This window comes from Dipodomys merriami, unplaced genomic scaffold (genome assembly GCF_024711535.1).
Source record: "Dipodomys merriami isolate MVZ:Mamm:240054 unplaced genomic scaffold, mDipMer1.0.p SCAF_71, whole genome shotgun sequence".
NCBI classification, from domain to species: domain Eukaryota; kingdom Metazoa; phylum Chordata; class Mammalia; order Rodentia; family Heteromyidae; genus Dipodomys; species Dipodomys merriami.
In genome coordinates, this window is record NW_027206302.1 from 2,316,408 (window position 1) to 2,341,821 (window position 25,414).

At 40.3% G+C, this 25,414-nt stretch overlaps 1 protein-coding gene across 5 annotated transcripts in view; it reads right to left on the bottom strand.

Annotated features, from left to right (window-relative positions):
• Phc2 (polyhomeotic homolog 2) overlaps positions 1-22,991 on the bottom strand; it is a 98,669-nt gene extending 75,678 nt beyond the window's left edge. For 2 of the 5 annotated variants that reach the window (XM_070008803.1, XM_070008801.1), the window contains exon 1: positions 22,084-22,285. The gene's annotated coding sequence lies outside the window, so the exon portion shown is untranslated. Of the gene's footprint in view, positions 1-22,083; positions 22,287-22,908 lie in introns of those variants that run through there. The other 3 variants (XM_070008800.1, XM_070008799.1, XM_070008804.1) reach the window with 3 other exon arrangements.
• Between the last annotated feature and the right edge of the window lie 2,423 nt (positions 22,992-25,414).

Consider the following 25,414-nt stretch of genomic DNA (forward strand, 5'->3'; position numbering starts at 1 on the left):
CAATAACTCCTTCAGGCCCATTTTCACATTCTATTCTTAGTTATAGATGATTGCCCATAAATATGCTTTCTGAGTTGTTGTTCCTTTTGGCTGCTGTATTTTTTAGTTTTGGAATTTCTGTTTAGCTCTTTTGGGGGTCAATTAAAAGTGTCTCACTATGTAGCCTATGCTGGCCTAAACTGATCCTCATGCCTCAGTCTCCCAAGTGCTGGATTATAGGTATGTACCAACACACCAGCTCTGGTTTAGCAATTTTAGAAATCAGTTGGAACACTTTGTAGAATCACGTTCTTACAAATATTTTCAAGCTCTTAAAAAGTATCTTCAACGTAGTTAGTACTGTCATTTTATAGTCTGCCTCATGACTGCAATATCTGCAGTTTTGTAGGACTCTTGATCTATTGTTTCTGTTGGTTATTACTAAGAGTATTTTGTAATTTTGTGGAATCGATCCCACTTTTCGTACAGAGTAAGCTGGTTACTGAAAAAAATAAACACTATATCAAGTCTGACACTTAATCAGAGTGTAAGGTTAAAAAAAGAGCAAAATAAAAATACAAAGTATAATACTGCTCAATTATGGCCACATTAAAAAAAGCCCCAAATGTTCAGAAAACTTTAGTTATCTTAAGATTTAAAAAATTAAGTCCCAGACAAGAATGATGGCTCCAACTTTTAATTCTAACTACTTGTGGCAGAGATTGGGGACTATTCAGGCTAGTGATGGCAAAAAAATTAATGAGACACCATCTTAACCAATGACTAGGGTATGGTGATGCATACTTGTCATCCTAATCTATAGGGGAAGCACAAGAGCTAGGCATACCTGTCATCGCAGTGACAGAAAGAAACACAAATAGGAGGATCACTGTCCAGGTTGGTTCAGGCATAAAGTGAGATCCTGTCTTGAAAACAACCAACACAAAAAATAGCTGGAAGTTTGATCAATTAATACAGTACCTGCCTACTAAGTGCTAGTGCGGAGTTTTGCTAGTATTGCCAAAAAAAAAAAGTCCAATCGGTAGAGGATTAGCAGTTATACTTTCTTGAAATATTGTATTATAATATTTAATGATACAAAATGTCTACTGTAAGGTGAGAAGAATAGCTTATGAAAAAGTATAAGTCAAGATTTTTTGGTAAAAATTATGTAAGTTCTTATAGCCCAATGTGGCAGCTTATGGTCCCTAATCTCAGCTCTTAGAAAGCTAAGGCAAAAGGATCCAGAGTTTAAGGGCCAGTCTGAGCTACAGAGTTTAAGGCCAGCCTGGGCTACATAGTGAAACCCTATCTCAAGAAAACAAAAAGCAAATAAATACTCATAAACTTACAAGCCTAGAGTATTTTTAAAAAATGCTAACACTGTTACTTTGGGGTGCTATAGTAAGTTTTATTTGGCTTTGCCCATTTCTTCCCCAAGTCTTCTATTCTTTTTTGGTCTGAGACTGGGACTCAAATTTGGTACCTGATGCTTTTGCTCATTGGCTAGTGCTCTACCAACTGTGCTATGCTTTCAATCCCTCCCTCTTCCCGAGTCTAAAAAATAAAGTGGTTTCCTTACATCTAATATATGGCATCAACTACTTCACAAAGTCCTCCTGGGGTCCAATCCATAAATTTACCACTGATTAGCAGATCTCTGTCCCACTTGGTCCATACAGAGATTTGGCCACCCATTATAAACAGCCTTCACTCATGATTGCATAGGTGGCTCACAATATATATTTACTGAACTGAATGGATTCCTAAGAACTAGATATTTACCCAAGTAGTGCTGGATGCCAAAGCATAACATGTGATTTTCTGGATTAAAAAAAGTCTCCATTTTATTTATTATTTTTTTAATTAGTGTTTTTTAATTGTTGAAATACCATACAGAGGGGTTACATTACATGAGCAAAGTAATGAGTACATTTCTTATCAAGCATTGTTGCCTCCTCCAAAAGTCTCCATTTTAAACTGTCCTTATGGCCTGATATTATTTCTCTCGCCTAAACTAAAGAAAAATATTTCAAAAGAATTCCCCAAGGGAAAACTATTACTACAAGGACTCCAAGTCATTACACATGAAGTATAGACTGGAAAGTGTGTTGCATATTTAGTCATTTTGTATAATGCTGGCCAACGAGGCTTAATTGCCTCTGCTGTTGAATGGCCTGTCGTGTAGAAAGAATCAAACCTTCCCCCACTCCATTAAGAAACAAATACATGCCTGGAATGAGCTGGAATTTCCAGGAAAAACATACCAGCACAATTTGTATAAATCCCTGTGAGATTACTGCACTGAAGTCATTTTGAATATGGTTTACTCTTCCCCTTTGCTTGGCAGGACTCCTCATCTCCTTTCTCAGCAGGTTTTGCTGATCTGCTCTTAGAAAAGATTGTCTTTGTGAATGTGCAGAAGGAGCCCAAGCCTCACTCCATGGGAACGTAAGAGATGGAGCTAAAGAATGGGCTAAGAAGGCAGCTGAATGGAGAAGGTCATGCTGCTTCTGGAAGCTGAAAAGGCCAATCCTGTAAAAGAGCTGATGAGAGCATCTACTTTGATTTGACCCCCATAAGCTGTGTGTGCAGAGAAGGGTAGGCAGTGCAGCTTCACACAGGAGAAGCATAGTGAGATTCCAAGGCTGCTTTCTAGTCACACTTACTCTCTACTTGATTCAATTCTGTTTGCACAAAGAGTTTGTTAAGGCAATGGCAGACTACGAAGTCCTTAGGGATCAAGGGCTAAACAAATAAGCCTAATGGAAGACTCAATCAGCTCGTGTCCCCCTGAGTGTTATTTCCATTTGTAGGGCTGAAACTGCCAATAGGGAGATAAATTATTCTTTATAGACTTAAATACTGATTTTAAAATTCCTTCTTTACAAAAATACAAGCCACAATAATAAAAAAGACTGGTAATACCAAGTAACAAATAACAAAAATAACACTCTTGAAAGAGAATAAACATCAGGGGCTGGGAAGGTGGCTCAGTGGTAGAGTGCTTGCCTTGCATACATGAGGTCCTGGGTTCGATTCCTCAGCACCACATAAGCAGAAAAGGCCGGAAGTGGTGCTGTGGCTCAAGTGGTAGAACGCGAGCCTTGAGCTGAAGAGCTGAGGGACAGCGCCCAGGCCCAGAGTTCAGGCCCCACGACTGGACCCCAAAAAAACAAAACCAAAAAATAAACCCTCTTGTTTCAATTTCTTGGAGTTCATTTCAATAAGCCTCATTTTATAGGATCATATGCACGTAGCGACTAAGCCATTTTGATGCTCTCCTAAGAATATCCTCCTTTGGCCTCCATCATTTGTTTCACTCCCAGAAGGTATATCATTGTTGATTATTATGTCATTATATTGTTTTTGTAATTGAGAAACAATTACAGAATAAGTTGAGATTTTGTACTATCTTAAGGTCCTGCCAATTCTCAAGAAATACACAGAAAAATATATTTAAATATATCTATTTCCTTTTAGTTATATATAGAAAATAATTTGAAATATTAACCAGGTATAGTGGCACACACTTGTAATCTCAGAATTTAGGTATTGGTTTGAGGAGAAGGAGGATTGTGAACTGCAGGCCAGTCTGGACTATATAGCAAGTTCAAAGCCTGAACTCACTTTGTAGTGAGTCTCTGTCACCAAATAACCAAGGGCTTGAGGATGTAGTTGAGTTGTAGAGTACTTGTGCATAAGTTCCTAGATTCAATCCCTAACTCTAACCAAAAAGGAAGGAAGGAAGGAAAGAAGGAAGAAAAAAAGATCAATATAAATCACTGTATTAATAAAGAAGGCAGCTTAAGGGTAGGGCAGAATGATAGATTAGAAACATCCTCTGTTTTGACCTTGTGAATGAGATAACTCAGGTAAACGAGAGAGACTACATTTTGAAGAAGAGCATTAGAATCATGAAACAGTTATCAGGATAGCTAAAGCAAAGAGAAAATTTAAACAGTCCCTAGTTCTATCACCAGCTTCCTGAGATGGGGGTGGCCAGAGGTGAAGACAAAAACCAAAAGGTAAGCCAGATGGCTCTAGTGATGGGGCTGGCAATTCTAATTGCAGGACAATCCCACACTCCCAGCAAGCCTTAAACCCAGTGCCATATTTGGTAAGGCTGACTGCTCTAAGGTGATAGGCTAGCCTTGGAAAAAAGGACATTTTGTTTACTCCTCTCTCAGACAGCAAGCCTTCACCTTGTGAAGGAGCTTATTGAGACTAAGCTGCTCTGGAACATGGAAACATGAAGTAAGCAAGACTCAGGAAAACCCTGCCACAGTGTCTGGGTGAGAGATGATGACACGAGGAAGTTGTGGAGGGGGAGAAGGTCCAGTGTGGTCCTTCGGAAAGGATTAAACAGCAGGAAGGTCAGGCAGTGAAGCATATCGTGACCAGAGGCAATGAGTCCCATTGTCCAAGGATTATGGAAAAAGTAAACACTAATGCCCTGGCTGGTATAGTACTTAGCTAAGTACCAAGACCCATCTCTTCTGCCAGGATGGTCTGAAAACTCTGAGCCTAGAATACCCTGTTGCTTTCCACAGCCCTCTTCCTCACTCAGGGAAGTAACTGTTGGTCAAGTCCTCTTGTGGGGATTGCACCCCAATGTGTGTTTGCTGTTAGGTAGGACAGAAAAACTTGTACGCAGGCCTTCCAAATCACATGATTTTAACAGCCTATTCCTCCTACTGGGAGGATAACTGATAGACTGTATCTAAATGCCTCTGGGAATTGCATCCTGGCCAGGGTTTACTGCCAGATGAGAGGACCCTGAGCCCAGGCCCTCCAAACCATGTGATTTCCACAGTTTATTCTCCTATGGAGAGGGGTCTGAAAGTACCAAGACCAGCAGGCAGAGTGCTTCACTCCCTCAGTTGTTGTTATGAGAGGGCAGAAATCAGTGCTCTGCCTCCCCAGAGTCCAGAAAGTATTTGTGGGACAACTGCAGGTTTGGATGTTTGCTGCCCCTGGGATCATGAATTGGAGGTTGTATGGCTGTGTAGGCTGTGAATTTTCTAGCATGAACAGTGGTCTCCAGTACCCAATAAGAGAAGTTATTATAGTCAAAAAAGTCCAGAAATGGATAACTGATTCTTCTACAAGAGATTCCAGATAGTTTACCCTGAACTGAGCAGTACTAGAGAATCAGGCCTATTTCCTTGGAAGAATACTTGTATCGCAAACTGAACCATACCACCAGCATATGGTGTGAAATAGCACCACAATCCTGTCACTACACCATCCTACTGAAACATTGAGAGAACTTCAACTCAAAGACTGTAGTTAATTAAAACTTCCAATCAATGGTTTGGCCTCAGCTGTGTAAGTCTCAATACAAAAAGCACAAGAAATATGAAAAAAAAAAACTAGGCAGCACAACTCTTTCAGCACTTAACAATTCTATACTAATGAACATTGACAGTAGCAAAGTGTATAAAATCTCAGATAAAGAATTTTAAAAATGATTATAAAAAGACAATGAAATTGAAGATAACAAAAATAAATGTCTGAAAGAATACCAAGAAAACACAAGAACTGAATGAAACAAAGAAAACAACGTAGGACAAGAAGAATTCAATAAACACTATAATTTCAATAGAAAAAAATAAAATTCTGAAAGTGAAAAGCTCAGTAAATCAAATAAAAAACATAGTTGAAAGCCTCTGTAGTAGACTGGATAAGGCTTTGTAAATAAGGTAGATAGATGTGCTAGAACATTCAGATAAAGAAAAAATAAAGATGTACAAATGTAACATGAAACACTTCTGGTATACTATTTAAAGACCAAACCTATGAATCATGAACATGAAGTAGGTGGTAGTGGGGGTGGAGGAAGAGGAAGGGGAGGAAGTAGAGGAGGAGGAGAAAGAGGGAGAGTGGTAGTGGAAACTAAAGTCATATATAATGAATTCATTATATTCTCAAGGAATGATGTGTTTCAAGCCCTAGAAGAAAAGAACAGCCAACCTAGATGATTGTACCCAACGATTAGAAAAAGCCTCTGACAAAACTCAAAATCCTTTTATGGTAAATGCTCTCAAAGAAACAAGAAATATAAGGGAATATACTTCAACATAATAAAGACTATATATAACAAAACCTATAGCCAACATCATACTAAACAGTTCAGTTTTTACTAAACTAAAATCTGAAATCATTTCCTCTAACATTAAGAATGAGACTAGAGTGTTTACTTTCACTACTCTTATTTAGTATAGTGCTTGAATTTTATTTTTTACCAGAACAATAAGGGAAGAGAAGAAAATAAAAGGGTTACAAAAGAAAGGTAGAAAAAAAAATGATCTCTACTTGTGGATGATTTAATTCTACCCCTAAAGACTCCACCAAAAAATTCACAGAACTGATAAGTACTTTTGGCAAAATAGGAGAATACAAAATTAACATACAAAAATCAGTAGCCTTTCTATACACCAATAGTAAATGAGCTGAAAAAGAAATCAGAAAAACAATCTCAGTCACAATATTCTTAAAAATTCAGTATCTGAAATAAATCTAAGAAAATTAAAGACATATACAATGAAATTATAAAACTGTAGACACCAAAAGATAGAAATACCTCCAATGCTTATATACTGGTAGAGTTAATATTGTGAAAATGGCTATCCTTACCAAAATTCCAATACCATTCTTTATGTAACATCTGCACAAGACACCTCTTGGCTACGTTTCCACCCAGTATCTGTTACCTAGGTAACTGGCAGACCTGGAAGCAATCACCTTCCCCTCCTGCTAGGTCACATCCTGGGCCACCTCAGGTCACATGCCTCCCATCTGACCTTAGGAGGGTCCCAGACTCTGAGGTCACATCCCAATCCAGTGTAGCCATACCTTTCCCCTACCTAGCCATACTTCTTCCTGTCCCTGGCTTAGATAAGCCCTGGCCCAGGGGTGGGTGACCCCTTCTTTTTTCAGCCATGCCTCTCCACCATGCATGGCCGGGGCAGCAGTTTGGTAATAAACTTATTTTCCTGCCTGAATAGCACATAGTGTTCTCTTCATCGGCTACCTAATGAAACCTACCTATTTAATATACCTTATACTTTACAGTAATAGAAAAAAAGCCTAAGATTTATATGGAAGCACAAGTTACCCAGAATAGTCAGATAAATCCTGAGCAAAAAAGTGCAATATTGAGAGTATCATAATATATGATTTCACATTATATTACAGAACCATAGTAACAAAACTAGAAAGTTACTGGCACAAAACAGACATGGAGAACAATGGAATATACTGGATGTTCTGGAAATAAACCCACAGAGCTCTATAGCCTTCTGGCTTTGACAAAGAAGCCAAAAACACATACTGGAGGAAAGACAGCATCTTCAACAAATGATGTTGGAAAAACTGGACATTCACATGTAGAAGACTAAAAACTGTATCGATCTCTCTCAAAGTATAGATATCAATCAAAAAAGAACTATGCAATTTGTGGGCAGGGATGGGAGGGAGAAATTGGGGGACGGTAAAGAAATGGGTGACATTGTCCAAAAGAGAAATGTATTTATCACCAGAATTATGAAATTGGAACTCCTCTGTACAAACCTTAATAAAAACAATAAATTTTTGTCTCTTTTTTTGGTACTGGGGATTGAACCCAGGACATTGCACTTGCTAGGCAAGTGCTTTGTCACTGAGCAACATTCCAGCCCAACAATAAATTTTTTAAAAAATCAATCAAAATGACCAAAGATCTTACTAGAAGGGCTGAAATTTTGGAACTACTACAAAAAGAAAAACAGGCGGGGGGCTGGGAAGATGGCTCAGTGGTAGAGCGCTTGCCTTGCATACCTGAGGCCCTGGGTTCGATTCCTCGGCACCACATAAGCAAAAAGAAAAAAGCTGGAAGTGGCGCTGTGGCTCAAGTGGTAGAGCGCTAGTCTTGAGCTGAAGAGCTGAGGGACAGCGCCCAGGCCCAGAGTTCAGGCCCCACGACCAGATCCAAAAAAAAGAAAAACAGGAAAGGGGCTGGAAATGTGGCCTAGTGATAGAGTGCTTGCCTAGCATGCATGAAGCCCTGGGTTTCATTCCTCAGTACCACATAAACAAAAAGCCAGAAGTAGTGCTGTGGCTCAAGTGGTGGAGTGCTAGCCTTGAGCAAATAAAACTCAGGGACAGTGCCCAGGCCCTCAGCTCAAGCCCTAGGACTGGCAAAAAGCCAAAAACAAATAAAAACAGACAAAATGCTTGATGGCATAGGCATGGGAAGCAACTTCCTGAAAAGGGCTATAATTCCTCAGGAAATAATAAGAATTAAGAAATGGGACTGCATTTAATTTAAAAGCTTCTGCATAGTGGGGTTGGGAAGGTAGCTCAGTAGTAGAGTGTTTAACTTGTATGCTGAGACTCTGGGTTCAATTCCTGAGAACCAAGTACCACATAGTAGAAAAAGCTCGAAGTGGCGCTGTGGCTCAAGTGATAGAGCTAAACTTGAGCTGAAGAGCTGAGAGACAGTGCCCAGGCCAGAGTTCAGGCCCCAAAACAGACAAAAAAAAAAAAAAAAAAAGCTTCTGCATAGCAAAGAAAATAAAAATAATCACAGGAATAAGGAGAAAATCCATAGAATGATAGAAAACATTTGCCAGTTATTCATCAGATTTAAATACTCTGGATAGATGCAGAGTATTTGAAGAGCTACAAAACTTAAATGCTTAAAGATCAAATAGTTCAATTAACAAATTTGCAAATGAAATGCACAGGCAGTTCTCAAAAGAGAAGTATAAATAGCCAGTAAGTACTGGAAGCAAAGTTCAACATCCTTAGCCATAAGGGAAATGTAAATGAAAAACTGAGATTCCAACTCAACCCAGTCAGAATGGCAACCATCACGAAACTAACAGCCAATGGTGGTGAGATTGCAGGGGGTGGGCGATATGGTGTTGGGTATGCAACAGCTAAATTAACTTTTAATTTAATAGCTAATTTAACTTTTTCAGTTAAATTGGCCTATAAATCTGTTTTCACTGTTTTATTGTTGTTTTGACCCACTGCAGTACATAGTTTATGAAGCTATTTTTCTAATGAAGGAAACGATGAATGCCTCTTGTGGCCCAGAGAGCATGACTGCAAAGTGAGCGACCCAAGGTTGTACTAATGGTCTGCTGACAGCTGAATTATGGTGCCACTGAGGTTAGTGCTGTGTGGCAATTTAAGAGGTAGTATAGTGTAGCAGGAAAGCTTGAATTTATCACTTAGTATCTCTGGATCTCAGCTTTTCCATTAAATATCTAATATATATACCTAAAAACTGAATTTACTGAGTTGATACAAAAATTGAAATATCTGGGGCTGGGAAGGTAGTTCAGTGGTAGAGTGCTTGCCTTGCATGCATGAGGCCCTGGGTTCAATTCCTCAGCACAACATAAGCAAAAAAAAAAAAAAGCTGGAAGTGGCTCTGTGGCTCAAGTGAAGAGTGCTAGCCTTGAGCTGAAGAGCTGGGGGACAGCACCCAGGCCCAGAGTTCAGGCCCCACGACCGGACCCCCCCACACAAAAAAAAGAAATATCTAACATATGACATACACACTTATGTATGTACTTGTATATCTCTTGCTCTCTCACAAACACACAGATACACACCACAAATCACATATCATATACTACTTATACACAAAAGTTTAATAATTGAGTTTAATTTGCTGTCCCATATATCTTGGCTTAAAAAGAGGTTATTACAATTAGTCTCACTTACTTTCAGTGTAGTCAGCAAGAACATGGAAAGAAATGTTAATTCTGGTGTCAAATTGTCAATAGTTAAGTGAGATTGCTACAGTTAAACTCCCCTAGCATTTAATGCATCTGATCTTCTTGTTTTAGTTTCAATCTTTATCTTAATGTTTCTGAGTGCTTTACTTCTTATTTGAAAACTGGGATGAGGCATCAAAAGCAAACATCTAAACGCTGAAGATCCCTAACAAAGAATTTAAGTAGACTGTCAGACAGTTAATAGGTTTACAGCTTGGACTCAGTAACTGGTTACAACTTTGAGCAGCCAGGATCTTTAGTAAACACAACTGCAGGGGCTGGGAAGGTGGCTCAGTGGTAGAGTGCTTGCCTTGTATGCATGAGGCCCTGGGTTGGATTCCTCAGCACCACATAAGCAAAAAGAAAAAAGCCAGAAGTGGTGCTGTGGCTCAAGTGGTAGAGCGCTAGCCTTGAGCTGAAGAGCTGAGGGACAGCGCCCAGGCCCAGAGTTCAGGCCCCACGACCGGACCCTCCCCCCCCAAAAAAAGTAAACACAACTGCATCTGTCAGCCTTATTCTGGAAATTTGTCTTCAATCTCCTACAATTCTTTAACAGTGAATTAGTCTCTAATCATATGACATATGGGAAAGATGTCAATTTCTTAAGTCCTGTTCTAATTTATCTAGATTTACTGTTTCTTTTTTTTTTTTGGTCCAGTCCTGGGGCCTGAACTCTGGGCCTGGGCACTGTCCCTCAGCCCTTCAGCTCAAGGCTAGCACTCTACCACTTGAGCCACAGTGCCACTTCCGGCTTTTTTCTTTTTTTGCTTATATGGTGCTGAGGAATCAAACCCAGGGCCTCAGGCATGCAAGGTAAGTGCTCTACCACTGAGCCATCTTCCCAGCCCCTAGATTTACTGTTTCTTTAAATACAAATCTACTTTTTAGCTATTCAAAAGCCATGTTTTTGAGGGAGGTTGTTCTGGAGTTTGAATTCAGAGCATCACATTATTGTTTGACTTTTTCGTTCAAGGCTGGTACTCAAACACTTGAGTTATATCTCTATACCTCTACTTCCAGAATTTTGGTAGTTAATTGGAGATTAGAGTCTAATGGTCTTTTCTATCTGGGCTGGTTTTTAACTGTGATCCTCAGTTGTCAGCAACCAGCTCAAAGCCATGTCTTACGTGAGAATTTTTTGTTTTGTTTTTCTTCCATGCTAGTGTTTAAACTAGGGCTAGACAATCATTCCACTGAGGCAAGATAGATTAGGGACCAGAAGACATGGGAGCCAGTAGCTAGAAGCCAGAAATAAGCATTGTATTAATAGATAACTTGATCAGGAGCATGTGCATGAATTTTTCTTTTCTTTTTTTTTTTTTTTTTTTTTTTTTTGTCGGTCGTGGGGCTTGAACTCTGGGCCTGGGCACTGTCCCTCAGCTCTTCAGCTCAAGGCAAGCGCTCTACCACTTGAGCTACAGTGCCACTTCCGGTTTTCTGGTGGTTTTATTGGAGATAGGAGTCTCACAGTCTCTCCTGCCCGGGCTGGCTTTGAACCGTGATCCTCAGATCTCAGCCTCCTGAGTAGCTAGGATTACAGGCGTGAGCCACCAGGGCCCGGCATGAATTTTTCTTTTATTCATCTACTCCCCTACTAAGTTGTAGCATACAGAAGAAAAACACATTTTGACCTTGCCAAGATGATTAATATACCCAAGTTACTAAGCAAGTATATATTGAAAAAAATACTTGAGAAAAAAGTGTTCAATAAAATACTCCTTTGTTTGCAGACATGCTTGTAGAAAAAAAAAACCGTCTATGTAACAGCAACCCAAATTTAGTAAAATTAATCAAGATCTGATGTCTCTGGGCAGGATAATGTCAAAATTTTGTCACAACTAGAATGACTGAAATGTTCCCAGAACAAGGGAACTTTTATCTAAAGGAATGTTTAAGCAAAACTCCCTGCCCTACTTTGCCTAGTATTAATATCTCTAATGTTAAAAAGCTACTTACTGTGTTCCTCTTTATGTCCATCCTGTCTCTGGAATATATCTTTCACTTTCTCCTAGATTGCTAAATACAATTCTGCCTGTCTCTTGTGTCTCATCCTGAAATTCATTTCTATATTAGAGACAAGGACCTACATGGGTACAACTGCATGATTCGGTCTCTGGTCCAACTCTTATCCATACTATCTATCCTCCACATTGCTGATCTTCCTAAAAGCAAATCTGATCATGTTAAATTTGAAGAGCTAGAAGCTCAATGACCTCTACCACAGAAGTCCAAATTTCTTAGTATGGTAAACTAAGCCTTTTGGGAATTGATACCTTGTTCTGTGATTAACCTACTTAGTATTATATTGCTATGTTGGGTTGTTTGGGCTTGCCATATGTACTCTTTCCCTTAGACACACTACCTGTGCATACATTGTTTTCTGTCTACCTGAGGAGGCCCTCCTTATACTTAATTGGTATCTCAAATGTCACTCTCTCCAGAAAAATATTCCTAACATTTCTAAGCAGGTTAAGGGGTCCTTCCTCTAAGCTTTCAAGATCCATTGGTCATATTCCTATTAGAGTACTACTTATAGCAATGCAATAGTTTTCATGTCTGTCTTTCTTAAGATAATTCTAGAGTACTAGGATTAGGTTCTGGCTATTTTTCTTTATTCTGCAACTTGAACAGGTAAAGAAACTTTGAAAATGATTATTGGATAAATGAATATTGTGAATTTGGAAAAAAAAACAAAGTTTAAATACTCAGATGAAAAAAGACACAGGCAGATGCTAAAAGTCAGTGAGAGATGTGGTTAGTTTTTCCTTGTAATTAGGTTCTGTCACAGTTGGCAGCTATGATATTGCCCTCCAAGGATCATCATGATCAGAGACAAGATTTGGGGATGTATGTATTATAAATCTGACACAAACAACACCTGCTATTTTATATTCTACTTCCCCAACCATTTCTCACATTTGGCTTTGAGAAAAAAAATAAAAAAAAATTCATTTTCAGGGGCTGGAAAGGTGGCTCAGTGGTATAGCGCTTGCCTTGCATGCATGAGGCCCTGGGTTTGATTCCTCAGTGCCACATAAGCAGAAAAAAAAAGCCGGAAGTAGTGCTGTGGCTCAAGTGGTAGAGCGCTAGCCTTCAGCTGAAGAGCTGAGGGACAGCGCCCAGGCACAGAGTTCAGGCCCACGACCGGACCCCCCCCCCAAAAAAAAATTCATTTTCAGGTGCGTCAGAGAAGTAATTTCTATTTCAAAGTGCTCCAAAAGCCAAGTATCCCCCTCTTATTCTTTTTCTTTTGCTAAATAGAATGGAAAATGTCAGTGCTGCATGAAAGATGAGAACAATCTGAGCCCAAACTTACTACTGTACAACTTTAGGGAAGTTATTATACCCTCTACTCATCTCCACATTCTCTACTTTCAAACAGAATTAACTCTACTATCCGGGAGATCTCAGGAAATAATTAAAGGTAAAACTCAGACATGGCTTACTATGTACCTTACTGAGTTAACCCATCTATTTCTATAATTCTCTTAAAATTGTTACTATAAAGGTGATATGCAAAGGGGTTGCAGTTACATAAGTCAGGCAATGAGTGCATTTCTTTTTGGACAATGTCACCCCTTTCCTGCTCTCTCCCACTTTTTTATTTCTATAATTATTTGTGGAAGCACCTATGATTATCCTCAGTGTACAGAATAAGATGGGAGCACAGAGAGAAAGTTGACTAGAATGGAGATCGCAGAGGGGGAGGGGAGAATGCAAGCTTTATTTGTAACAAGCACAAAGCAAAAAGAAGAAGAAAAGGAAAGGAGACACTGGAAGGCAGTCTTCAGATCTGGGACAGTGTTCAGTATTTCAATCACATTTCTTATCCAAGATTCTAGGACCTTGAACCATGATTTATAATGAAAATAAGAATAGTGCTTGTGATTTTAGCTATCAGGGTGGTAAATCTACCCTTTACTGGTTCTTTATCTACAGAAAAATACACTGTTATTAGATGAACATCTACCTTGGGATATGGCTGATGAATCAATTGGCTAGATTTTTCTCAGGAATGATAATAAAAAATAGAAACATATCAAAAAATACAGTTGTGCTATGGTTTTTCTTCAAAAACAACATTTAAAAACAAAGATTTAAGTCCATATCACTCTTTACTCAAAAAGGCAATCTGGGTAAAATTCATGGGATGTCTGCTATGCATAATACAATTATCTCCAAGCTGTTACCAAGCTCTTACATAATCATCTTCCTTTTGGGGCAATGAACCATTTAGAAAGTGCTAATAAATAATTGTTAAATTCACGTAATACAGAGATGGAATCGCAAAGGCTTGGAATTTATAGATAGTTCCTCAAAAGGAACTCTGCTTAGGATAGCCATCATTTGCTCTGAATAGTATACTCAAGTCTTTTGAGATGTTCAAGCCTCCTTTATCTGTGTCTGTGTTTTCACATCTTCTTTCCTCAGCAGAAAGAGCAGAGGAAGATCAGGTTACATTGCTTCTTGGGGCCTGTATAAATTCCTGTGAGGTTCTCTCTTCTGTCAGGAGAAGTTGCCCTGGCAACCATATTTATACACTCAATTCCCTCTTTTCCTTTGATTCACAGGTTGGTATAAAAATTAATGTACATTGAATTGCTGAAGCTTACAAGTCAATCAGTCTAATATAGTCACAAAAATTGTAGACTCTGGTTTTTGTCTAAAATTCACTTTATTTAAAAATTTAAATATAATTCTCTTTAGTTCAAATATTTAAAGAACAGATTTAATATAGATGGGTAGATATTTCTGGGTGTAGACAAAAGAATATTTTCCTAAGGGAATATGTTACTCATTAGGATGACAAAGAGACAAATTGGTACTTTAGTTCTAGGCAAAACAAGGAAGCTTTGAAAAAGTCCTGGGCAAGAGGAGTCAAGAACCAAGATGGAAAATTCAGGCCATATGAAATGTTGAAATCAAACTTAAGGCTCTAAGTGATCAGAAGTCAGGACCTAGATAATCATATGGGGCATGAGTTATCAATAGTAGGGTTCCATTAATTTATTCACCTGTATTATTTAAGCAGCTATTAGTTCATGGTATTGGGGCTATAGCATTAAATTAGCTAGACAGAGACCCTGACTTCATAAAATGTAAAGTCAAATATATGAATAATGAACCAATATTGACTTTAACACCCTATGACTTTTAGGGCCATAATTTACTTCAGACTAAAGGAATTACAGAGGTTAAGAAGTCCTCAGTAGAGTAGGTGAGTTGTCAAGTAGTTTTTTGTTGGTGTTTTCTTTTCTTTTCCATTTTGTTTTTGTTTTGGTGTTATATCAGTTTAAACTCAAGACCTTGTACTTGCTAGTCAGGCATTATTACTAAAGCCGGGCTTTAGTAGTTATGGATTAAATATGGTCTTACATTTTATGTCTGGGTCAGACTGGACTATGATTTTCCTTTTTTTGTGTGACAGTCCTAGGGCTTGAAATCAGGGCTTTTTTTTTTTTTTCTCAAAGGTAGCACTCTACCACTTGAGCCATAGAGCCACGTTTTTTTTCTTTTTTCTTTTTTGTTGGTTGTGAGGCCCGAACTCTGGGCCTGGACACTGTCCCCCAGCTCTTCAGCTGTAGACCAGCGCTCTACCACTTGAGCCTCAGCCCCACTTCTGGCTTTTTCTGCTTATGTGGTGCTGAGGAATAGAACCCAGGGCCTCATGCATTCAAGGCAAGCACTGTACCACTGAGCCACCTTCCTAGCGCCACTTCGTTTTTTTCTAAGGTAAGAGTCTAGTAGACTTTTCTGCCCAGGATAGAACTGAACCATGATCCTCGATCTTAGCCTCCTAAGTAGTTAGGATTACTAGAGTGAACCAACAGTGCCTGGCTTGATGTTCCTATTTATGCTTACCAGCTTTTATTGGTTGAGATGGGGTTATGGCAAAATTTTGCTGGGACTGGCCATGGTCTGTGATCTTTTCAATATCTGCTTCCTATATGGCTAGGCTTACAGGGAAAGGTATTGTCAAATTTAAGGCTTTAAATAGTTTAACTTCAAATAGTTTTTTTTCCTTTTTGCATATTTTTATTTATTTACTTATTTTATTTTTTTGTCAAAGTGATGTATAGACACTTACATATGTAAGGTAGTATATCAAATAGTTTTTGACATAAGAAATACTTTACATTTTTATCTCCAGGAACTATAATATATGAGCCTATCAATGGAGAGATGAAGAGTTGTATTTAACATAGGCACAGTGCAGTATACCTAGAAACAATGTAGTATACCTAACTTTTCTGAAGAATAAAGTATATAAAAGTAAGAATTATTCTTAAGTGCATTCAAAACCATTTATCGAAGATCTAATATCTTCAAAGCATAGTAGAAATTGAAGTTATGGGTCTGAAAAGTACATAATCCTAGAAATTACAACTAGGTGCTAAGTGCTAAGGTATATCAGGATATTAATTGAAACAAGCTGGGAAATGATTCTGAGAGGTGATGCTGGAACTGAGTCTTAAAAACAGAGAAATATTTAAGACTAATTCTGGAGGTATTTGTTATACATCAATACACAACTACAACAGTGCCTATAGAGAACCTACCACCATCCAAAAGACATTATGGAGAGTACTTAGCTGTCCAAGTTTGTTTCAGACCGCACCAGAAGTCTCTTAGTATCTTTAATGACATGTATTGCTAGGTTTATTCTGACCACATTTGGATTAGGAAATAAGAACAATCACACTAAATGAGAAGAACCTAGGTAATAGGCAAAGGCAACATAAGCCCAGAGTTGTCTGATTTCCTCCACATGGGAATCTATGTTGGCTGGTGTGGGACTTGCTTAGCATTTAGTTGAATTATTGCTTAGATAGAAGAGGGGAGAGGGATTAAAAAAGGGGGGGCAAGAAAAATTGGTTTGGAAAAGAGCAATAACTATAGAAACAAAAACAAGAAAAAAATTAATTTGATGTCAGTTCCAAGTGATTATAAAGCCAGGAAGGAGGGAAAACACTTTTTTAGAAATAAAATTTTTGATGATCCATGTGATAGATAAGGAATAAATAGCATAAGCTACAGAAGTAAGAGAAGAATATATAGGCAATCCATATAATTATGGTAGACAGGGTCCTGTAGTTCAAAGCTGTTGGGGTAAAAGTATGCCATCACTCTGGTTTATAATATTCCAGATCAGGGGAGATATTCCAGAGCCTGGAGATATTCTGCCAAAGTGTATATTTGTGAGACAGCCACAGCATGCAGTTGTAGAAATGGGGAGGATTGGATATGGACTGTTGGGAAGTTTAATCAGCAGGGAGTTTGTGTTATGAAGGGCTGGGTGATCAATGGCCACAAGCTACTGTATCAGGAGGAGGATCCTTTGCCTGTGATTACTGTGAAGACTCAGAACTCTGAGCCTAAGTCAGTCTCTGGAGTTGCCTCCCTGGCTGCATATGTTTTGCTCCTGGGAAGGACTGCAACTCTAAGCCCAGGTCTGGTGGATCACTTCATTTCTTTAGTCTATTACCTTACTGGGAATGATCTTAAAACACAGAGACAAGCAGACAGTGTCAGATTGCCTTCGTTCTGCCCATCCAATGAAGATTGCAGTGATTTTTGCTTCTCCCAGACTCTAACATACTCAAGCAACACCCCAAAGGTTGGATGTTTACTACTCTCAGATGCACAAACCAGAGGGTGCTCTGGAGTGAATGGGAGCCTTCCCAGACATCAGGCTGAAAAGTTTGTTGGGGCCAGCAATGGCTCTTGGGTCACAAAGAAAATGTAAATGTTGAGTTCAAACCCCACGACCGACCAAAAAAAAATGTAAATGTAACCCTGAAGCTGACAACTGTGTACTAGTCCCTACTTAGTGTACCAGAAACCATGCCCCCCATAAAACTTGAAGAGAGAGCTATACTAACAGATGTCTAAATTGTAACTTAGAAACATAAGGATTATAAAAAAAAAACAACAACACAGACGAAACACTAATCTTCCGAAAGTTCTTGATTCTCAAAAGATATTGAAATGGTTGAAATGCCAAAGAAAACATTCAGTTTACAAACTGATCAATGACCTCCAAGAGGGTGAAGTCAAATTAGATTTTTAAAAATTCAATAATTTGGATGAGAAACTCAGTAAACAGAGATTCTGAAAATAAAGACAAAATCAAATGGAAACCTTGGAAATGAAAATCAAATTAAAAATTCAATGCAAAGTACCAATAGACCAGACCAGGTAGAAGAAAGCGTATCAGAGACTGAAGACATGCTAATAAACTGACATTCAGAATGCAATAAAGAAAAAGAAAAGCCATTATGAGCACAAACCCAAGACCTCTGAAACATGATTAAGAGACAAAACCTAGAAATCTGTTGTGTCAAAGAGGGCACTGAGATATAGACTAAAGGCACAGAAAACATATTTAATGAAATTATAGAAGAAATTTCACCAAATTAAGGGGGGAAATGGGCATCCAAGTACATGAGGTATTTAAAAGCTCAACTATATATGATCAGCAAAGAACCTCTCTCTATACCATAAAATAGTTAAAATGCCAAATGTCCTAACAAAGAAAGACTACTGAAAACTGCAGGAGATAAGGGCCAAGTTACTTACTAAGGCAATCCTATTAGCAGGGCAGCAGACCTCTTACCTTATACCCTAAAAGGTCAGGAGAGCATGGACTGATGCATTTCAAGCTCTGAAACAAATAGCTGCCAACTAAGACACACTATCTTTCTAATCAAATTATTTTTTAAATCAAATGAGAAATAAAGGCCTTCTATGATAAGCATTAACTGAAACAATTCATGACCACTAAGATAACATTAAAGAAAATACTTAAAGAAATACACCTACAGAAGAAGAAGAAAAATAGACACAAGCAGGAGAGCTTGGGAAATCTCACTAAAAGAACTGATGACAACTAAAAAGTAAGAAAGAACCAAATATTATTAACTTAGGAAACCTCTTAGATAAAGAAAGGAGAAGTTAGTTCATTCCTCTCCATAATTACACTGAGTAAATGGTCTTAACTCTTCAATTAAAAGGTGCCCAATGGCTGAAGGGATTAAAAAAAAAAAAACAAGACCCAGCTGGTACTGTCTACAAGAAACTCAACTCATTGGCAAAGACAGGAAGATACTTATAGTAAAAGAAAGGAACACAGTACTGCAAGCAAATGGCATCTGAAAGCAAGCAAAAGTAGCTAAATCCGTATCAAACAAACTAGAGTTCAAATCAATATTAAGCAGAAGAGACAAAAAAGGTCACTATATATTCATAAAGAGAGCAATCCATCAAGAAGATAGGGTGATTGCAAGTATGTGTACAGAATGTTGATGTACTCAAATTCATGAAATAAACACTACTATATATAAAGGGACAGATGAATCCAGATACAAAATGGTGGGTGGCTTTTAATACCTTTTTTTTTTTTTTTGGCGTCCGGTAGTAGGGCCTGAACTCTGGGCCTGCGCACTGTCCCTCAGCAATTCAGCTCAAGGCTAGCGTTTTACTACTTGAGCCACAGCGCCACTTCTGGCTTTTTTTCTTTTTGCTTATGTGGTGCTGGGGAATTGAACTCAGGGCCTCATGCAAGGCAAGCACTCTACAACTGAGCCACCTTCCCAGCCCCAATACCTATTCTTATTGATTATCATTTATACAAAAAAAAAAAATCAACAAACTTCAGCCAGGCGCTCGTGGCTCACGCCTTTAATACTAGCTACTCAGGAGGCTGAGATCTGAGGATTACGGTTAAAGCCAGCCCAGGAAGGAAACTCCAAGAGACTCTTTTCTTCAATAAACCACTCAGAAAACTGGAAGTAGCACTGTGGCTCAAGTGGCAGAGCGCTAGCCTTGAGCTGAAGAGCTGAGGGACAGCGCCCATGCCCAGAGTTCAAGCCCCATGACCGACAAAACAAAACAAAACAAAAATCAACAAACTTCAGATTTAAACTACGCTAGAGATCAAATGGATTTAATAAATACCTATAGCATATCACATCTGACATCTGCAGAGTACACATTTTTCTCAGAGCCTATGGAACTTTTCCCCACATAGATCACATTTTAGGTCATAAAGTATTAACAAATAACAACAAAAAGGGAAATTATTTCTTGTGGCTTACCAGATCAGAATAGAATTAAAAATCAATAGCAAGAATAACAATACAAACTGCATAAATACATGGAGCTTGAACAATAAACTGTTGAATTATTAGTCTGTAACTTAAGAAATTAGGGAGGAAATTTTAAAATTCATACAATCAAATGAAAATAAAAACAGAACTTATCAGAACCTTTGCTATTCAGCAAAGGCAGTTCTAAGAGAAATTTATAACTATGTGTAGCTATCCTAAAAAATCTGAACAAACCCAACCAACGAGGCAAAAGATCTTTGTAATTAAAAGTATAAAACACTGAGGAAAAAAACTGGATACTAGGGAACTTACCTAACCTTACAGCTTTCATTATTACCTTCTCCATCTGACACACTTTAATTTCCCTCTTTTGACCAATAACTCTCCCTCCCCTCACACAAACACATGTGTACACACTCCCCACTTACAGGGTATATACACTGAAAAATTTCAGGATTTCCTCAAGATATTTAACATTTTGCTTCTTCATAAAGCTGAAAAGTCTGATTTAAACATTAGATGAATTCTGGGATGAGACCTATCTTTCCACTTATGGGCCCATCCTTGTGCTATTATCAATGACCAGGAAATTGAATTGGTAGTAATATAGTGGCATATATAGCTGCCTTCCATATGACCAGGAAGTAAAAACAGGCTGGCTATTTGACTGCCTATGATCTAAAATGAACTATTTATAATTTTGGAAATAGATGCTAAGGCAGCAAAATAGAGTTTTCTCTACGTAAGCCCTCAGTAAGTAAGAAGGAACCTTATGAAAGCAAATCATGGGTGGAAATTAGAATCAAGAGGATAAGATTTTTAGATGGGAGAGAGAAGCAAAAGGAGGAGGCACTGGAAGTTTTCTATAGAGGAGATGGTGTTGTCCTTCCCTACACAGTTTCTGGAGGTTGTCCGGCTCACTGCTGTCCTATACAGCTAGCACCACATAAGAGTGGTTTCTATCCTTCTATCTCTATCCATGTTCTCTCTCAAACTGCTTCCCCTGATCTACCCCACAGTCCAATCCTCTTAATCAGATCCTTCCATTTCTCATCTTGTTGCTCATTTCCCTTCAGCATTGTTCCTAGCTCTGACCTGCAGTTTCCATTTTTCTATGGTTTAAATCTGCCTTCCTAGGATGCAGCAGTACTAATATATTGTGGCCACTTTTCAGGTCTCTACCTGAAAACTAACCTTTTGTAATTGTGGTTATGGGACTCTTACAAGAAAAAGAGGGCAACAAAGATCAGAAAAAGTGGTAAGTGTAAAATATAGGAGAGAAAAACAATCAGAAGGAAAATACTACTTGAAATTGTCATAGAAATATAGGTAACTTTTGGAAACCTATATTACAAAATAAGGAGGGAAAAGCCATGGTGGTAATAAAAAGCTATTTCCTAGAGATATTATTCTTTTTAAATGTCTGAATTCACTGATCCTTCTGCTTTGGTGATCCTGACCTTCCAACCTTCCTTGCAAGGCACACTCCTACTGGCCCTTCAATACCTTGTTTAAATGTGTTATCTGGATAGCCTGCACTGTTCTTCTAGACAATGAACTGTTCTCTCTTCTGTGTTTCCAAATCTCTTTATACACACACACACACACACACACACACACACACACACACACACACACACACACACACACATATCCATTAGGCTGTTACCACTTACACCAACAATTTCATCTCTCCCACGACTTCCTTGAGGACAAGGACTAATTTTCTCTTATTCATTTTATGCGTCCTCAAGACATAGCATCTGGCATACCCCAAGAGGTTGCTGTTGCCATGATAAACGACGTGGAAGCATAATCTGCACTTCATTTGCAAAAAAAAAAAAAAATCCCATTTGGTTCTTGACACTTTTCACGTCCTCTTGATTTTGAAGAAATAGCTTTAGACCTAAGAAGGAAAGCCTATGGCTCAAACTGGAACACGTTGGCTTCTCATTCCCACTGGTGATAGAAACCTTTTCCCTACACACTAAACCTCCCAGGGCAAGCTTAATATTAATGGCTCATCTCCTATCCTAACCATTGTTAGCGAAAGGCTAAATTACATTGCGAGTCTAAAGCCGGCCCTAGTTTTAGCGAAGTGGGGGGAGGGGGGTGGAGGGTACTAATTAAAAGCGAACTCTTGGGTAGCAGACCTGGGAGGGGACATGGCGGAGGAAGATGGATTTAAATCTTGCCGTGTAAGAAATCTGTTACAAACTCACGTTAAACAGGCGCCTCCTCTGTACATGACAGATCCGATCCAGGTGTCCAGCAATGACCTTTTCTCACGGGTGTAAGGTCATCGTCGCCCAGCACACAAAACCAGGGGCCCGTGGCTTCCTTGGCCATCCCTCTCTCTCAAACCTGGGGGTCTGCTTTTCCTTTAGGGGCTCGTCCTTCCAGCACCAACAACCACCGTTTGCTCGGCGGCGTGTCCTCCGCCCCACCCCCTCGCTGCGCCACTCTAGCCTTCGCCCCGCACCCCAACCCCCTCCCCAGGCCGGACTCAGGGTCACGAGTGGCTGCGGCCGGGGCTGTCAGGCCGCGGCTGAGGAGGGGGCGCCGAGCTTAGGCCCCAGGCTCCCCGCACTCCGCGGGACAGGACAGCGGAGGAGACGCAGGCCGCGTCCGGCCCCGGGGCTGAGCGGCGGCGGCGGGGCTCTCCAAGCCCCGGACGAGGGTGGGAGGAGGGGGTGCTCCGCGCCCCCCCCCCCCACCGAAAGCAAAGCTGGCGACGGCAGGGTCTTCAGCCGGTCTCCCGCAGCCGCCGGCAAGTCCCGGCCTCAAAGCTCGCCGTCACTCTTCCTAGTGGCTGGGTCTTCGCCCGCCTGCCCGTGTCCACCGCAATGCCCCGGCCTTCGCGCGGCCCGGCCTGACGCCAGCCGCCTCGCCGGGTCGCGCCGTGACAGCTAGGTGCCCAAAGGGTTAAGCCGGCAGAGCGGCGCCGGGTGTGCCCCCCCCCGCCCCCCGCGCCGCGCGCGCGCCGCCGTCGGTCTGCCGCGAGCCGGCCCCAGCGCGCACGCGCCCGCCCGTCCGCCCGCCGTTACCTGCGGTCGTTTCCGCGCTGCTCCTCCTCCACCTGGCCGCTTTCTCCCGAGGGCCGCCCCTCAGCCCGCCCCCTCGGCTCCGCGCCGCACACCCTGCCGGCTACTCGGACGCGGCCCGAGGAGGAGGGGCGTGGGGGCGATTACCATATATTAGCATAGCGGGGGCGCGTCACGTGTCCGCTTCAGCCAATGGTCATTCTTGGGAGGCGGGGGTTGAGATGAACACGCCCCCATACTGCTCCGGGTCTGAACCTGTAGCCATGGCAACGTCTAGACGGGAGGGGTACGGGGTGAGGGGAGGCACTGAAGCCCATTGGCTCCCCCAGGAGCATCTCCCCTACCTGAGCTTCGTGTGGTGACACCAGAGGGGCTGAATTTGATTCAGCCCGGAAGGTTCAGATTCTGCACACACACAACTCATCGAGGACAACAAAATTATGTTCCTAACACTTTCTATAGACTATGATTCTTGAGGGAACCCTATGACATCTGTAACTAATAGCATCACTTGATAGTGGGGAAAGTGGTGGCTCAGGTTAGATCATTCCCTCAAAGTCACACAACAGCACAGAAGGGAAAAAGTGAAGATTTAAGCCCATTTCTGGACTTCAGCCCTAGAGTCTCTTGAATTATTTTCTCCAGCAGGGGTCCTCCAACACCTTCTCACAATCCCAGGTATACCAGCAGTTGAGACAATCCTAACACATAATCTGCCATGCTTTTCTTTTACTTACAATGACTTTTGAAGTTAGCCTCCAGAACACTATGTACTGTCATTACCACCGATGAGAAAAAATGAGGCTCAGAGAGGGATGTGACCCGCCTTAGATCAAGAAGTTACAAAGAGCTAAGTGTTTAATTACTGTAATTTATATTTACTAATAGTACCTCACTACTTCCGAAGTGTTTAAATTCAATGTTCTGAACATACTGGAATTTGCTCTGACCATTTTACAAATCGAGACACTGAGGCTTTGGCAAATGACACACCAATAAGTAAACAGATTTAGGGTTCAAATTCAGGTCTTCCTGGCTCCAAGGTTAATATAGAGTTTCACTGCCCAGGTTCATTTAGTTTAGAATTGGGCATTAGAACCTTTTGTCTAGTAGAACTTTCAAGAAAGTTGCCTCTTGATTCTACAGCAAATATATCATAGAACATGACATTTATTGGTTGTAGGGGAAAATATTAAAAGAGAACAGTCAGCTTGGCAGAGACACTCTAGAATTCCCCTGCCAGATTTGACAGTTTACCTATCAAATCAGAGTAGTTTAAAAAGTGCGAATATCTGCATACACATGTGTTTAGCTCAGTGGTTCTCCCACATATACTACACTACTTCTGAGGCACTTTAAGGGATCATCACAGGTCATTTTGAAAGTAAGTACATTTTATCTTACTAGATGGACTTAAAACTGAATTCCATCCAAATTTAGTGCTTATGAGCACAAATGTAGAGGCAACTTTACATTAAAATCCTGATTTTGCCACTCATTAGATGTTGTGTGTGCCCCAGAGCAAGTTATAGAACCTCTCTGGGCCTCAGTTTCTTCATTTGTAAAAACAGGTATATTGTGGGCATTAAGTGAATTAAGGCACACATACAAACACAAAAATATTAGGCACAGGACTGAAAGCATAGCCTAAGTGGTAGAGCACCTGCCTAGCAAGATCAAGGCGCTGAGCTCAAACTTCACTACTGCCCCCAACGCAAAGCATTTAGAACAGGAGGCCTGGGGCAAGATAAGGTCCCATATTTGTTGGCTGTTGTCATTCTGTTCTTAGAGCTTTCCTCAAAACAGCTCATGTGTATGGGATTTCTCAAGTCTTCCTAGCTGGTGTTGGAACTCTGAAGCTTTCTTCATCCCCTGTCGCACATTAAACAGTCTGTTGTGCTGGTGAAGGCTTGTTAACTTTCCGAATGACATTCTCTCTTCTTGGAACCATAAATAATTCCAGGACTCAAAGGAGCTGGTTTCTTTTGCACATCTCCTAGCACCAAATTACCGGAGTGGCTCCTTGTAGAGGAGGATCTTGACAAACAGTGGACCCATAAGTCAGCCTCTGTGCAACATTTTTATGAGTGTCTTAATGAGGGAGATGAGCTGTCTTCAGGAACTTGTCCCGTCTTTCCTGACTGCAGGAAATGAGCTTTTTGTACTCAAAGACTTCCAAAGCTAAGATGCAAAGAGCTTTCAGGAAGTAGGCCAGGAATGAGAGGCTGTTGACTCAGAGTTTCAGAGCTATACAGCCCCCATCCTGCCATTCTCTCCAAAGGGTCAGATTACACATAGTCTTATGACAGCAATAGCACCAACAAGCTGCTTATCATTGGATGTGTTAGTCTACCCCTGCCTTTCACAAGGGAGATACTCTGATGTCTCCTCACCCCAAGGTATGACAGAATGGAGTAGTAGTTAAAAACATTTATCTTTGGGGCCCAAGAACCAGATGTGAATCCTGATCCCATGACTCACTCAATCCTCTGTGTGACACTAGGGGAGT